At 42.9% G+C, this 13,188-nt stretch overlaps 1 long non-coding RNA gene across 2 annotated transcripts in view; it reads left to right on the top strand.

Annotated features, from left to right (window-relative positions):
• LOC111559819 overlaps window positions 1–13,188 on the top strand; it is a 512,683-nt gene that overhangs the window by 480,383 nt on the left and 19,112 nt on the right. For both annotated transcript variants that reach the window (XR_002741141.2, XR_006595594.1), the window contains one exon: window positions 10,116–10,237. This is a non-coding gene — a long non-coding RNA (uncharacterized LOC111559819). The remainder of the gene's footprint in view (window positions 1–10,115; window positions 10,238–13,188) is intronic.

The following is a 13,188-nucleotide window of genomic DNA, read 5'->3' as shown; positions in this document are numbered from 1 at the left end:
TATGGGGGCGCCTGGGTGGCTCAGTGGGTTAAACAGCCTTCTGATTTTGGCTCAGGTCAGGATCTCAAGGTTTGTAAGATGTGTCCTGGATCCGGGCTCTGCACTGAAAGAGCAGAGCCTATTTGGGCTTCTCTCTCTTCCTCTCTCATTGCTCCTCCCCCTCATGCCTGCTCGCTCTCTCTCTCTCTCAAAATAAATAAATAAACTTAAAAAAAAAAGACCATGCGGTCGTGCCTTAAAGAAAACAGCCAGGTGAATACATGTTTTTCCAATCTCATTTCCAATCTTACTTGATTTGCGACCGTCTTTCCCCTTCCCTCTTCTTGGTAACGGCTTCATAATCACACAAAATGTACTGCAGGCCACAATTTGGGAAATGCAGCTTAAGCTGAACCGTCAGACTGTCAGGCGAGGGCACGGGCCAGTTTGGTGCTCCTCTTCTTGCAAGTCTAACCTGTCTTCCTCCTCCGGGAATCCTCTGATCACCCTGTTAATTGTAGCTCAGGTTAAGTGATTTCTCATGATTAAAAGTCAAATCGTTTCCCTCATCATCCCTCCCATTCCCTGCTTCCCCTCCCCACTCCTTGCTTTTCCCTTTAAGCCAAATAGCAGTGTTATAGCGTAGGGTCACCCCCGCTTGCTTATACATTCTCACTAGTTACAGCCATCTTTAGGTCTCCACTATGCTTTGCTCATAGTGCAGCTTCAATAAATATTGATGGGTAATTGAAGAATGCAAAGTAGCGAACGTAGGTGAAAGAGTCCATCTGGAAACAGGAGCATGGGTAGGAACACAGCTAACTCAGAGGCAAAGGAATCCTGGGGAAAGGCAGAGGCTCTATGAGATGGTTTTCATGTCTACCTGGAACTCAGTCCAGGAAGTGTAGGGCCCAGAGCAGCATGCCTGGGATCCAGAATGACATCAGACCTCAGTAAGTTTGTGTGGAGGATGATGTGTGGAGGATGATTCCTTTGGAACACATCACAGTCCGTTTGACTACCTTTACTCTTTTAGTCAAAATGGTGCACGAAAGTCTCATTACTTTTGTCCCACATCTAGTTTTTTATCCCCCGAGGATGCTCTTCAATTCTGAAAGCCCTTGAGAAGTTCCCCAAGGTACAGTGTTTCTTGTTTCACCACATCCCCCACTTATAACATTTTCTTATTTGGTTTCTTGAAAAATGCTGTAACAGCCTTTTACTGTAAATAGTGGCTCCTACCCTCAAATTTACCTCTCCCAGAAGAAAGACGCAATAGCAACTCCAGTGTGAAGTATAAGGAGGAGGTAGTGGCTATTACACCACTAGGATTCATGTGGCATTATAAATTTCTATGAAAATGGGCATTACGGAGAATCTGCTTTGCTTTCGGGCAACCTGGTTACCTTACAGAACATTCTGTTTCTTTTCTTTACCTCAGAGCATGAGTGGGTAATAGTTACAGCCATGAATCTACTAGATTTTTCTTCAAATAAATAGATGGTAAGATAAGTAGATCAACAGATAGGAGATATATAGCTTTATAAACTCTGGGATTATATCAACTTTAACTTCATAAGTGTTAATTATGTTTCCTGTATAACCTAATTTATTTAAACAAATAATATGTATTGAGCATGTGAAAGTACCTACAGAGAGACACAAGAATTCATAAAATGTCCCAACACTTTCAATATAGTATTTTTCTTTTATAAATATGATTGTGAGAAATCAAAAAAAAATTTATGTTTCATTTTATATTTAAAAGAGAGAGAGATACAGAGACAGAGTGTGAGCAGGGGAAGGGCAGAGAGAGAGGGAGACACAGAATCCGAAGCAGGCTCCAGGCTCTGAGCTGCCAGCACAGAGCCCAACACGGGGCTCGAACTCATGAGCCGTGAGATCATGACCTAAGCCGAAGTTGGATGCTTAACCAACTGAGCCACCCGGGCGCCCCTTGATTGTGAGAGATTTTATTTTGTACTGCTCACTGCAGAAGGGAAATGTTATAAAGAAGAAGCAAAATTATGAAATTTGACTCTGGACTTTAAGTGACAAAAAAGGCCCAGCATACCCATGTAATTTCTTCATTCTTAGCATTTTAATCAGCCAGATGATGCATACTGCTTGCCATTCAGTACAGTCTCCGTCCCAAGGAGCAGTATAGACTATCAGGTTTACACTGATGACATGAAGAGTGTGGGCTAGTATCCTCAGGGAATGGCTTCCAGTGGAGCAGCATTTGGGCCTTAACATTTGGACAGTCACAGGGTGAGAATGTGTTGGGGGTGTTTTTAGGCCTTGGGGATATTAATATGAAGGGTGCAGAAATGACGGAATTACCAGTCCGGCCAGGGCAGTGCTACAACACGGGACTGAAGTATACCCACTAAGTGAAGAGTAATGGCAAATGATGCTGGGCATGTCCAGTTTGGACGGGCAGCATTGCTAGGTGACAGTTCTGCTTTCCTCCTAATGGCCAGCCACTTTTACCTGCAGCATTGCAACATACTGACCTGTCATAATCCATTATGCAGTATAGTGGAGTGATTTGATTCTAGGAAAAAATAACTACTAGAGATTTTGTTTGACTTATTTTGTATGTAAATGAAAGTTCCTATCTTTATAATCATGTGTGATAGGGATCTTAGTGTACCATAAAGTCTTCTATTGTCCGTTGCTCGAAGCTAGACATGGCTCAGCCAGCTTGGCCAGATGGTGGAACAGAAAGAGTAACACGCCGTGACGTATGCATGGCATCCACCTGCAAGGGGCTGAAGAGTGTCTATCTAAGGGAGAATACATTGAACCTAAAGAGCACAAGCCAGTGCCAAACCCTTCATCATGAGACAGGAGCTTATGTTCTCCTGGTGGCTGCTCCTTGACTCTGCTCCCCATCCCACCCCTTGATGCATATCTGGGCCCTGACATGATATAAAGCCATAAATCCATGTTACACATTGGGACTCGAAAGAACATTACCTTTGGGCTCCTCCAATGGAATGCCGTGCAGGGTGGAGAGAACGCTTTGCCACTGTCTCCTCACTGCTGTAAGGCAGCCTGAAGACAAGTACTATGCTTAATAGACTGAGGCATGAGGAATAGCTCAGACGCTCTGAGATACTCTGGAGGTTTCCAGAAGTACCTGAAGCAGGGGCTTCATCAGATGGCAAAGGATACCTATCGGGATGTGATTTCCTAGCAAAGCAGGTAAGCAATTATTGGGTAAGCAGTGTCACCCTCATTCTCATGTGTTCCCATGCTATTACTGAATGGGAAGAAAGGGGGTGACCATAGAGCAACAAGGCTAATTTTGTAAACACAAGAGATCCAGGGCCATATGAGTGAACAGTGCACATCAGATGCACAGTGGCCAGGGGGTCACCTAAGAGTCTCAGCTACACGTGTCTGGTCTCGGAGCCATTGAAATTCCGAATGGGTGATGTCTAGAGGAAAGTGATTTTCTATGATGAACCTAGTGGCCAGGTGAAGAAAGGATTAATTAGAGCATATATTTCAGACCAGGAGGCCCACTTACAAGGGTGGTGTTCAATACAGTCAGCATTGAAATCAGAAAACTTATGTTCGTGCTCTTGTTCTTCGAATTAGCTGCTGTGTGCCCGTGGGTAAGATTCTTACTTTCTGAGCCTGCTTTCTCGAATACTATGTGGTCCGTGAGATAAGTTTGCTGGTTTGCCTCTCCTCACCTTCTGCGTCTCTATCTGTATCTCTCATTCTTTTACTCGGAATGCTCTACTTCGTCTTGCCTGGGTTTATTGTCTCCCCAGCTCTCCCTTTGAAAATACAAAAACCCTCAAAGAATCTTCTCAGAGTTTTTTCAGCTATTACCCCTGGGGGACAAATGAGGAAGCAAATAAGTATGTGAGAGTTTACAAAGCAATAGTTTGTAAAAAGCTTTTCAGTGATTCTTTTTCATCTTCAAATTTAACTTTCCCGATGCCCTTTTAGCTTCCCTGATGACTCATTGGTTAGTTTTTCTCCTGGACATTAGCCCTGCTTGACCCTGCTCTCTTTGACACTGGTATTCATGTGAGCTTCTCCCCCTTTTGTGTGGACTGTCTCTACTTGCAGTGGTCGCTACAGCAGAGTGATAGTGAGTGCTCAAGGGATTGTTGTGGTCCATGAGACCCAAGGAAGAAATGTGTGGCCTCCACTGTGGGCTCCAGGCTGGCAGCTTCCCAGTAATATCTTCCAGGTTCCTATAGGAAACCTGAGGTCCCATTCAGTGGTTATGTGGTAGTTCCACACCCCCAGCTGATCACCTATCCCTCCTGTGGGCCATTGGAGTATTCTAAACTGAAACCAATTGGGTATGAACTAGGGAAAGGTACGAGAAAGGGAAGAATGGAAAAATGTGCATTTGTGTCTGTCTTTACGGTACACACATATTTGAAGGAATTATTCAAAAAATGTGTATGGGGGATGGAAATCATTTTAAACCTGTATTTCTACTCTTAGATAATATAAGATAATCAACTGGGCCAACCACATAGTAGGGGGTTAAGGAATGTTGGTTCATTTCCTGGTGAAAGTAGCTATAAAATTGTGAACAGGTCACATATATTATGAATCTTGTTACATATTGAAATATATAACACAAATCCTAGGACAAAATATTGAAAGTTTTTTCCAGCTCAGGTTCTTAAGTTCTTCTCCCCGCTCCCTTCTTTTCACCCTTCCTCCCCCTTTTTGGCGGACTGGCGCTGACAGTTATGTATGTTGGTTAAGTTGCTTAGAACTTCATAGCCATGCAGATTTTCTTCAGGAAGTTATTTTTCTCTCCTTGTTTGACTTGGTGGTGGCGGGAGCTTGGTGAAGGAATGTGAAAGCTCATTAGAGTTTATTGTACGGTGCAGCAGGGGGAAGTGAAATTATAGAAGGCAAGGGGCGTGGCGGGGGAGAGGCAATTGCTAGACCAGCGCTGACACCAATAACTTTTTACGAGGGTGAGTCAAAGCATCAGGGAGGCTGGAACCAAGTTTCCGCCCTCTTGAACCTATTACTGTAGATCATGACAGAGAATGGAGGGAAGGCAAGCCTCTCTCTCAGGCTGGGTAGGGAGAAAGACAAAAGTTATGGAGACAGATGTCAAGGTATTTGAACTCAAGTGGTGGTGAGGGCGGGTGGAGAGATTAGGAGAGACTGTTAATGTACCAAAAATAGTAAGAGTCAGTACCTGATTACCTAGAATAATGGAAGTCAGGAAGCATGTCCCTAGTGAAAAAATAGTGTCAGTGGGCGATTTCCATGGACGTCTGAGATTGTAACTTCGTCCCTCCATTTTCATTTATTTTTTTTTAAGTTTATTTATTTACTTTGAGAGAGACAGAGACAGTGCTAGTTGGGGAGGGGCGGGGGGTGGTGAGAATCACAAGTAGTCTCTGCATTGCTAGCACAGAGCCCATTGCGGGGCTTGAACCCACAAAGCCGTGAGATCATGACCTGAGCCAAAACCAAAAGTCAGATGCTTAACTGACTGAGCCACCCTGGCACCCCTTCCCTCCATTTTTATGTCCTTGTGAGAATGAAGAATCAGTGTCATGTTCAGCCTGCCGGAGAAATAGGGCATATTGCGGACATGTGAAGCTTGAAAACTAGCCCCCTTAATGTGATACCCTATCATAACAACTCTTTGACCCTGAGAGTCAACAGGCAGAGGCAGGCATTGCTGGTGAGGCTGGTCCATACCGACCGCTCTTTGCCAATTCCCTTGTGCCTCCTTTTTTCAGTCAAGGGAAAGGCCTCAGTGAGGAAAAGCGTAAGTAGACCCAAACTTGACTCTTCTTTATGCTGGTGGCACCTAGATCTTTGCATTTCCTAGAGACACATTCTCCTAGGACACTTCTAACCCTTCCGGTGGCCTCAGCTGTGCCAAGCTCAAATGGGAGAACTGTTTCCTTCAACCAACCAGAAAAGAACTAAATTAGTAACAACTTGCTCTGGGCCACAGCTTCTAACGTATGTCTTTACACTTTCATCTCCTCTAGTGTCAGTACTCCACACATTTGCCTCATTGGTTTTTTTTTTTCCTTCTTTCTTTTTCACACTAATAAATATATCTGCCTCTGGATATATTACTAGCAGGAGATGCAGAATCCTTTGAATGAGACCCCTCAATCTAAAGCTTCACCCATTATATAAAAAAAAAAATGCAAACTGCAATCACAGCCCGGGATGGAGAGTGTGTGGGTGCCACAAAGGATGCCAAATTGTTAGCACTTACCCTCTGCTCCCAACTCCGCACAGCCCTTAAGCAAATGCTCTGGCTGTGGTCAGCTATGGTAGGGGCACGTGCACCCAGGCAGGGGTGCAGACTGTGAGAAGAGAAGGGCTCTCTCTGAAATTCCTTAGAGCAGCTTTCTGTCCTATATCAAAAGATCGCTGCATTGTATGGGAGTACAAAATGGGGTTCCAGACACCGTTGGGTCTGGATGGCTCATCTCTCCGCTTTCTGCCCGTGTGTGGTCACTGTGGTGCTGCTCCATTAGGATTCTTGGAAAGCAAGGACTTCTTGGATGGCACTCAGTGGTCTTTTGTGCAGACCCGGAGGCCAGCCTCAGTGAGGTTTCCACGCATGTGAAGAAGAGGCTGCGTGTAAAGAAGTGGGGAGATGGAGCTGATTGCAAGGCCCTGGAATCCAGACCTCTTGCCTTTAGCTTACACTGACTTTGGCATTCAGGAGTGTCATTTGATACATCTCCTGGAGACAGAGGTGGATCAGTCCCCCTCTGCTGACTCCAGGGTAGCCATGCACACCCCCTGCGGTGTTCCCTCCTGGTCTGGGGCCAGCGGGAGCAGTGCACGAATACTTGGCTGCATCTTCACACTGAAGCACCAGACCCACTCTGCTTTCCCCGAGAGCTCTGTGTTGGGCATATGTCCAGCTGAAAGGTTTTCCCTTGTGGTTGCGATGAACAAAAACAGCAATGGGAGAGGGCCCCCTAGAAAAATGACCGCCGTCTTATTGTGTCCTCAGGCTGTCTCCTCTCCCTGGCTACTTTTCCTGTAGAGGAACATGCTACAACAGGATCTATCCTCGTTCCTCCAGGCTCTCTCTGACCTTTATTTTAAGTATCTTGTGACATGTGTACATGTGTTTTTATTGCAAACTGCCTCAGATCCATTTGGATATGGATGCTATACAAATTATAAATAAATAAATACATGATAAAGAGAGGAGCTCTTCCCTGCCAGCTCGTTGCTTAAAAAGCAGCAAGTTTGCACTTGCGTGACTCTGCTTTTGCTGGGCCCCATGCCGGCAGCCAACAGGAGTGAAAACAAAATCTGTCCCTTTCAGCACCACACATTCCTCTCCTGAGCCTAGGGGAAGAGGTGGCAAGTATCATTTGCCAATCAGCAACCAGATAGCCTTGTCTTTCCTAAATTCCACATATTTAAGGAAATTCCACCCAGTTTGGGGGAGTCAGGCTGGTAAATCAGGTAGTCATGGCTCTTCCTGCTGGGTTCAGGACACCTCTGCCTCATTCCTTCCCCGCCGTTCTACACAGCCCCTGGCTCACTCTCCTGTTCTGCCCTCTGCCTGTCCCTTGGGAACCTTGTTTTTCTCATAAGCAAATGCTCCGCTGTCCTTCCTTTATTTTACACATCGGCGTCTTGGCACTTGCTTCAGTGCGATCTAGGCTTCCCCTGAACTCCCATCACTTCCAAAGAGGGCATCTGCTTATCGTTTTGGTAGTCCCTTTAGTCATCTCGTGCTTACTTCTCGTCTTGCTGACTGTCTCTTTCAAGTCAGGGTGCTGCCTTTGAACGCGGAAGCCCACCTCTTGTCTTTTCATTTTGAGCAGAGAACATCGGGCCCACTTAATAGGCTGTGGAAATCGTTCTGGGTGATTCTTCTCCACGTCCTTTGATTTTGGTTTCCATTTCTCCTGTTTTAGAAGTGGCCTTCTTCCTTCCGAAGGCTCCATCTTCAGCTTTGGCCTAGATTTCAGTCACTCCCTTCGACCACGGCTCCTTGCCCCATCAGTCTGACCCATTTACTTCACCTCCATGAGTTCTACCCCCATCTTTAAATTTAAAAAATATTAATGAGCTAGAAACCCTCATTCTACCGTGTCACCTCCACAGGCTATTTTCCTCTTGCTGTTTTTCTTATCAACATCAGCCTTTTGGAAGGAATACTTTGGCCCTCTTGCCATTGCTGTGTGATTCTCAATACCACCACCATGAGGAAACTACTTTAATTTTTTCTTAAATTTTTTTTTAACGTTTATTCATTTTTGAGAGAGCATGAGTGGGGAAGGGGCAGAGAGAGGGAGACGCAGAATCTGAAGCAGGCTCCAGGCTCTGAGCTGTCAGCACAGAGCCCAACGCGGGGCTCGAACTCATGAACTGCAAGATCATGACCTGAGCTGAAGTAAGACGCTCAACTGACTGAGCCACCCAGGTGCCCCAGGAAACTACTTTCTTAAATATTATCTGTGGCCCCTTATCTGCCAAGTCAAGTAATTCCTCCCACCTTACATTCTCTGGAGTATTTTCTTTTCCCTCACCTTGTGCTTCCATTTCATGCTATGCTTTAGGTCCTACTACCTCTAAAATTATTCCTTTTCCATGTCGTTTGTTGCTTCATTGAGTTCTTTGCTTTGCCTTCTCTCCTGAGATTCAATTCTTAAATCCCAGTTGTCTACTTGGCATCTCCTCCCACATAAAGTTCTATCCCACCAGAATCTCAAACTCCCCTTTCCTCCGTCCTGTTCTTCTACTGAAACCAAATGGCTTCTTTCTCCAGGATACCTTTTTCCCAGTGTCTGAAATCTGGGTGTTTACTCCAAGTACTCCTCCTTCCATAGTTCACACATCTGATCAGTTGGTAAATAGTGTCATTTCCCCCTCACCCCCTCTCTTACATCTCTTCTCTTTCTGTTCTTGCTAGCAACCTTCTGGTTCAGATATCTCTGCCTCCTCCCAAAGCATTCCATTAAATGTCATGGATATTTGGAAGGCGAAAATTGTTTGTAGCCTGAACCAAAGACATATAGATGATTCTCTCTTTCACTCCTCTTACCTCACTATGGATATGTAGACTATGACAAACATCAGTTGCCTGGGTGGCTCAGTCAGTTAAGCATCTGACTCTGGCTCAGGTCCTGATCTCACTGTTTGTGAGTTAAAACCCCACATCTGTCTCTGCTATCAGCACAGAGCCCACTTTTGATCCTCTGTCCCTCTCTCTTTCTGCCCCTCCCCCACTGGTTTGCCCTCTCTTTCAAAATAAATAAAACTTAAATTTTTTTTTAAAGTTCACTTTTATACTCTTAATGATGGTTTTGTTGTGCTGCATGATATAACTTTAGCTTATGTTAGATTTTTATGGAAAAATGGTACTGTTTTTAAGTCAGCTTGCTCTGTACTGACTGACCTATTTACTCAGAAAAAAAGAGATTAATCAAGTGTAGCTTGGGGTTGGCAAACATCAGAGGTTGATCACATGGAGAAACCCGGAAGAGAATGTCCACAGAAGACAGCAGAAAGTAGGAGACATTTTGGCAGCTATAGGCTTCAAAATGATATAAGAAAGAGTTTTAAGTGGAGCACATTGCTTCTAAGCAACAAAGTAGTGTTGATGTCATATAGCAAAGAATAAACAAGGAATAAACAATATGCAAAGAATAAACAAGGACGGGGTGGGGGGGCATGAAAACATTACAGACAACATGTGGTGAAGACCAGAAAAACCCACGCAAAATTATAATAACAGAGACTTTATTGCAGCAAAAACATTGTATACCCTTTGTGTGATATGTTTATGTGTAGTATATATACTTATAAATTAATTTTATTCATTTCTGTGTTGCTTTATGGATAAATAATTGTATTTTTCATTGTAAAAGAGTAGTTCGTTTTATATATATATATACATACACACACACGTGTATGTGTGTGCGTATGTGTGTGTGTGTATGTGTGTGTGTATCTCAAGTTTCTTTTTCATTTATTTTCTTATGCTAGTTAAAAGAGAACCTTGCTAAATTTGGGGGTGTGCTAAATAGAGATACCTCGAACCTTCCAGTGGTGGTAAACAGAAATAAAGATGAGTACCAAGAAATGTTAAACAGCCTCCTTAGATCTCACCTTATTATTTTTTTTTCCAGATTTCTCACGGACTTTATTTGCTGGATCTTCTACCGTCATCAACTTTTTCTACTTCTTCATGAAAAAGTAGTTCATAAATAAGAAGTGGGGAAGACCATGCATTATACTACAGAGATACAAAGTAAGTTTGTCTTGAATTCTACTCAATAACAATTCAAGTTACCATTAAGAGTTTACTACATACCATACCATACCTGTACACTTTATAGGCATTAACTCACTTGATCCTCATAGAATTTCATAAGGTATAAATGTTATTCTCATTTTGTTTTTTTCCCTTTTTTTATTTTTCAATATATGAAGTTTATTGTCAAATTGGTTTCCCTTCAACACCCAGTGCTCATCCCAAAAGGTGCCCTCCTCAATACCCATCACCCACCCTCCCCTCCCTCCCACCCCCCATCAACCCTCAGTTTGTTCTCAGTTTTTAAGAGTCTCTTATGCTTTGGCTCTCTCCTACTCTAACCTCTTTTTTTTTTTTCCTTCCCCTCCCCCATGGGTTTCTGTTAAGATTCTCAGGATCCACATAAGAGTGAAAACATATGGTATCTGTCTTTCTCTGTATGGCTTATTTCACTTAGCATAACACTCTCCAGTTCTGTCCACATTGCTACAAAGGGCCATATTTCATTCTTTCTCATTGCCATGTAGTACTCCATTGTGTATATAAACCACAGTTTCTTTATCCATTCATCAGTTGATGGACATTTAGGCTCTTTTCATAATTTGGCTGTTGTTGAGAGTGCTGCTATAAACATTGGGGTACAAGTGCCCCTATGCATCAGTACTCCTGTATCCCTTGGGTAAATTCCTAGCAGTGCTATTGCTGGGTCATAGGGTAGGTCTATTTTTAATTTTTTGAGGAACCTCCACACTGTTTTCCAGAGTGGCTGCACCAGTTTGCATTCCCACCAACAGTGCAAGAGGGTTCCTGTTTCTCCACATCTTCTCCAGCATCTATAGTCTCCTGATTTGTTCGTTTTGGCCACTCTGACTGGCGTGAGGTGATATCTGAGTGTGGTTTTGATTTGTATTTCCCTGATGAGGAGTGACATTGAGCATCTTTTCATGTGCCTGTTGGCCATCCAGATGTCTTCTTTAGAGAAGTGTCTATTCATGTTTTCTGCCCATTTCTTCACTGGGTTATTTGTTTTTCGTGTGTGGAGTTTGGTGAGCTCTTTATAGATTTTGGATACTAGCCCTTTGTCCGATATGTCATTTGCAAATAGCTTTTCCCATTCCGTTGGTTGCCTTTTAGTTTTGTTGGTTGTTTCCTTTGCTGTGCAGAAGCTTTTTATCTTCATAAGGTCCCAGTAGTTCATTTTTGCTTTTAATTCCCTTGCCTTTGAGGATGTGTCACGTAAGAAATTGCTACGGCTGAGGTCAGAGAGTTCTTTTCCTGCTTTCTCCTCTAGCGTTTTGATGGTTTCCTGTCTCACATTCAGGTCATTTATCCATTTTGAGTTTATTTTTGTGAATGGTGTGAGAAAGTGGTCTAGTTTCAATCTTCTGCATGTTGCTGTCCAGTTCTCCCAGCACCATTTGTTAAAGAGACTGTCTTTTTTCCATTGGATATTCTTTCCTGCTTTGTCAAAGATGAGTTGGCCATACGTTTGTGGGTCTAGTTCTGGGGTTTCTATTCTATTCCATTGGTCTATGTGTCTGTTTTTGTGCCAATACCATGCTGTCTTGATGATTACAGCTTTGTAGTAGAGGCTAAAGTCTGGGATTGTGATACCTCCTGCTTTGGTCTTCTTCAAAATTACTTTGGCTATTCGGGGCCTTTTGTGGTTCCATATGACTTTTAGGATTGCTTGTTCTAGTTTTGAGAAGAATGCTGGTGCAATTTTGATTGGGATTGCATCGAATGTGTAGATAGCTTTGGGGAGTATTGACATTTTGACAATATTTATTCTTCCAATCCATGAGCACGGAATGTTTTTCCATTTCTTTATATCTTCTTTGATTTCCTTCATAAGCTTTCTATAGTTTTCAGCATAAAGATCCTTTACATCTTTGGTTAGATTTATTCCTAGGTATTTTATGCTTCTTGGTGCAATTGTGAATGGGATCAGTTTCTTTATTTGTCTTTCTGTTGCTTCATTATTAGTGTATAAGAATGCAACTGATTTCTGTACATTGATTTTGTATCCTGCAACTTTGCTAAATTCATGTATCAGTTCTAGCAGTCTTCTGGTGGAGTCTGTCGGATTTTCCATGTATAATATCATGTCATCTGCAAAAAGTGAAAGCTTAACTTCATCTTTGCCAATTTTGATGCCTTTGATTTCTTTTTGTTGTCTGATTGCTGATGCTAGAACTTCCAACAGTATGTTAAACAGCAGCGGTGAGAGTGGACATCCCTGTCGTGTTCCTGATCTCAGGGAAAAAGCTCTCATTTTTTCCCCATTGAGGATGATGTTAGCTGTGGGCTTTTCATAAATGGCTTTTATGATCTTTAAGTATGTTCCTTCTATCCCGACTTTCTCGAGGGTTTTTATTAAGAAACGTTGCTGAATTTTGTCAAAGGCCTTTTCTGCATCGATTGACAGGATCATATGGTTCTTATCTTTTCTTTTTATTAATGTGATGTATCACGTTGATTGATTTGTGAATGTTGACCCAGCCCTGCATCCCAGGAATGAATCCCACTTGATCATGGTGAATAATTCTTTTTATATGCCGTTGAATTCGATTTGCTAGTATCTTATTGAGAATTTTTGCATCCATATTCATCAGGGATATTGGCCTGTAGTTCTCTTTTTTTACTGGGTCTCTGTCTGGTTTAGGAATCAAAGTAATACTGGCTTCATAGAATGAGTCTGGAAGTTTTCCTTCCCTTTCTATTTCTTGGAATAGCTTGAGAAGGATAGGTATTATATCTGCTTTAAACGTCTGGTAGAACTCCCCTGGGAAGCCATCTGGTCCTGGACTCTTATTTGTTGGGAGATTTTTGATGACTGATTCAATTTCTTGGCTGGTTGTGAGTCTGTTCAAGCTTTCTATTTCCTCCTGATTGAGTTTTGGAAGAGTGTGGTGTTTAGGAATTTGTCCATTTCTTCCAGGTTGTCC

Source organism: Felis catus, chromosome A3 (genome assembly GCF_018350175.1).
Source record: "Felis catus isolate Fca126 chromosome A3, F.catus_Fca126_mat1.0, whole genome shotgun sequence".
Taxonomy (NCBI): domain Eukaryota; kingdom Metazoa; phylum Chordata; class Mammalia; order Carnivora; family Felidae; genus Felis; species Felis catus.
Note: the sequence above shows the minus strand (reverse complement) of the source record. Positions and strands in the feature narration are given on the sequence as shown.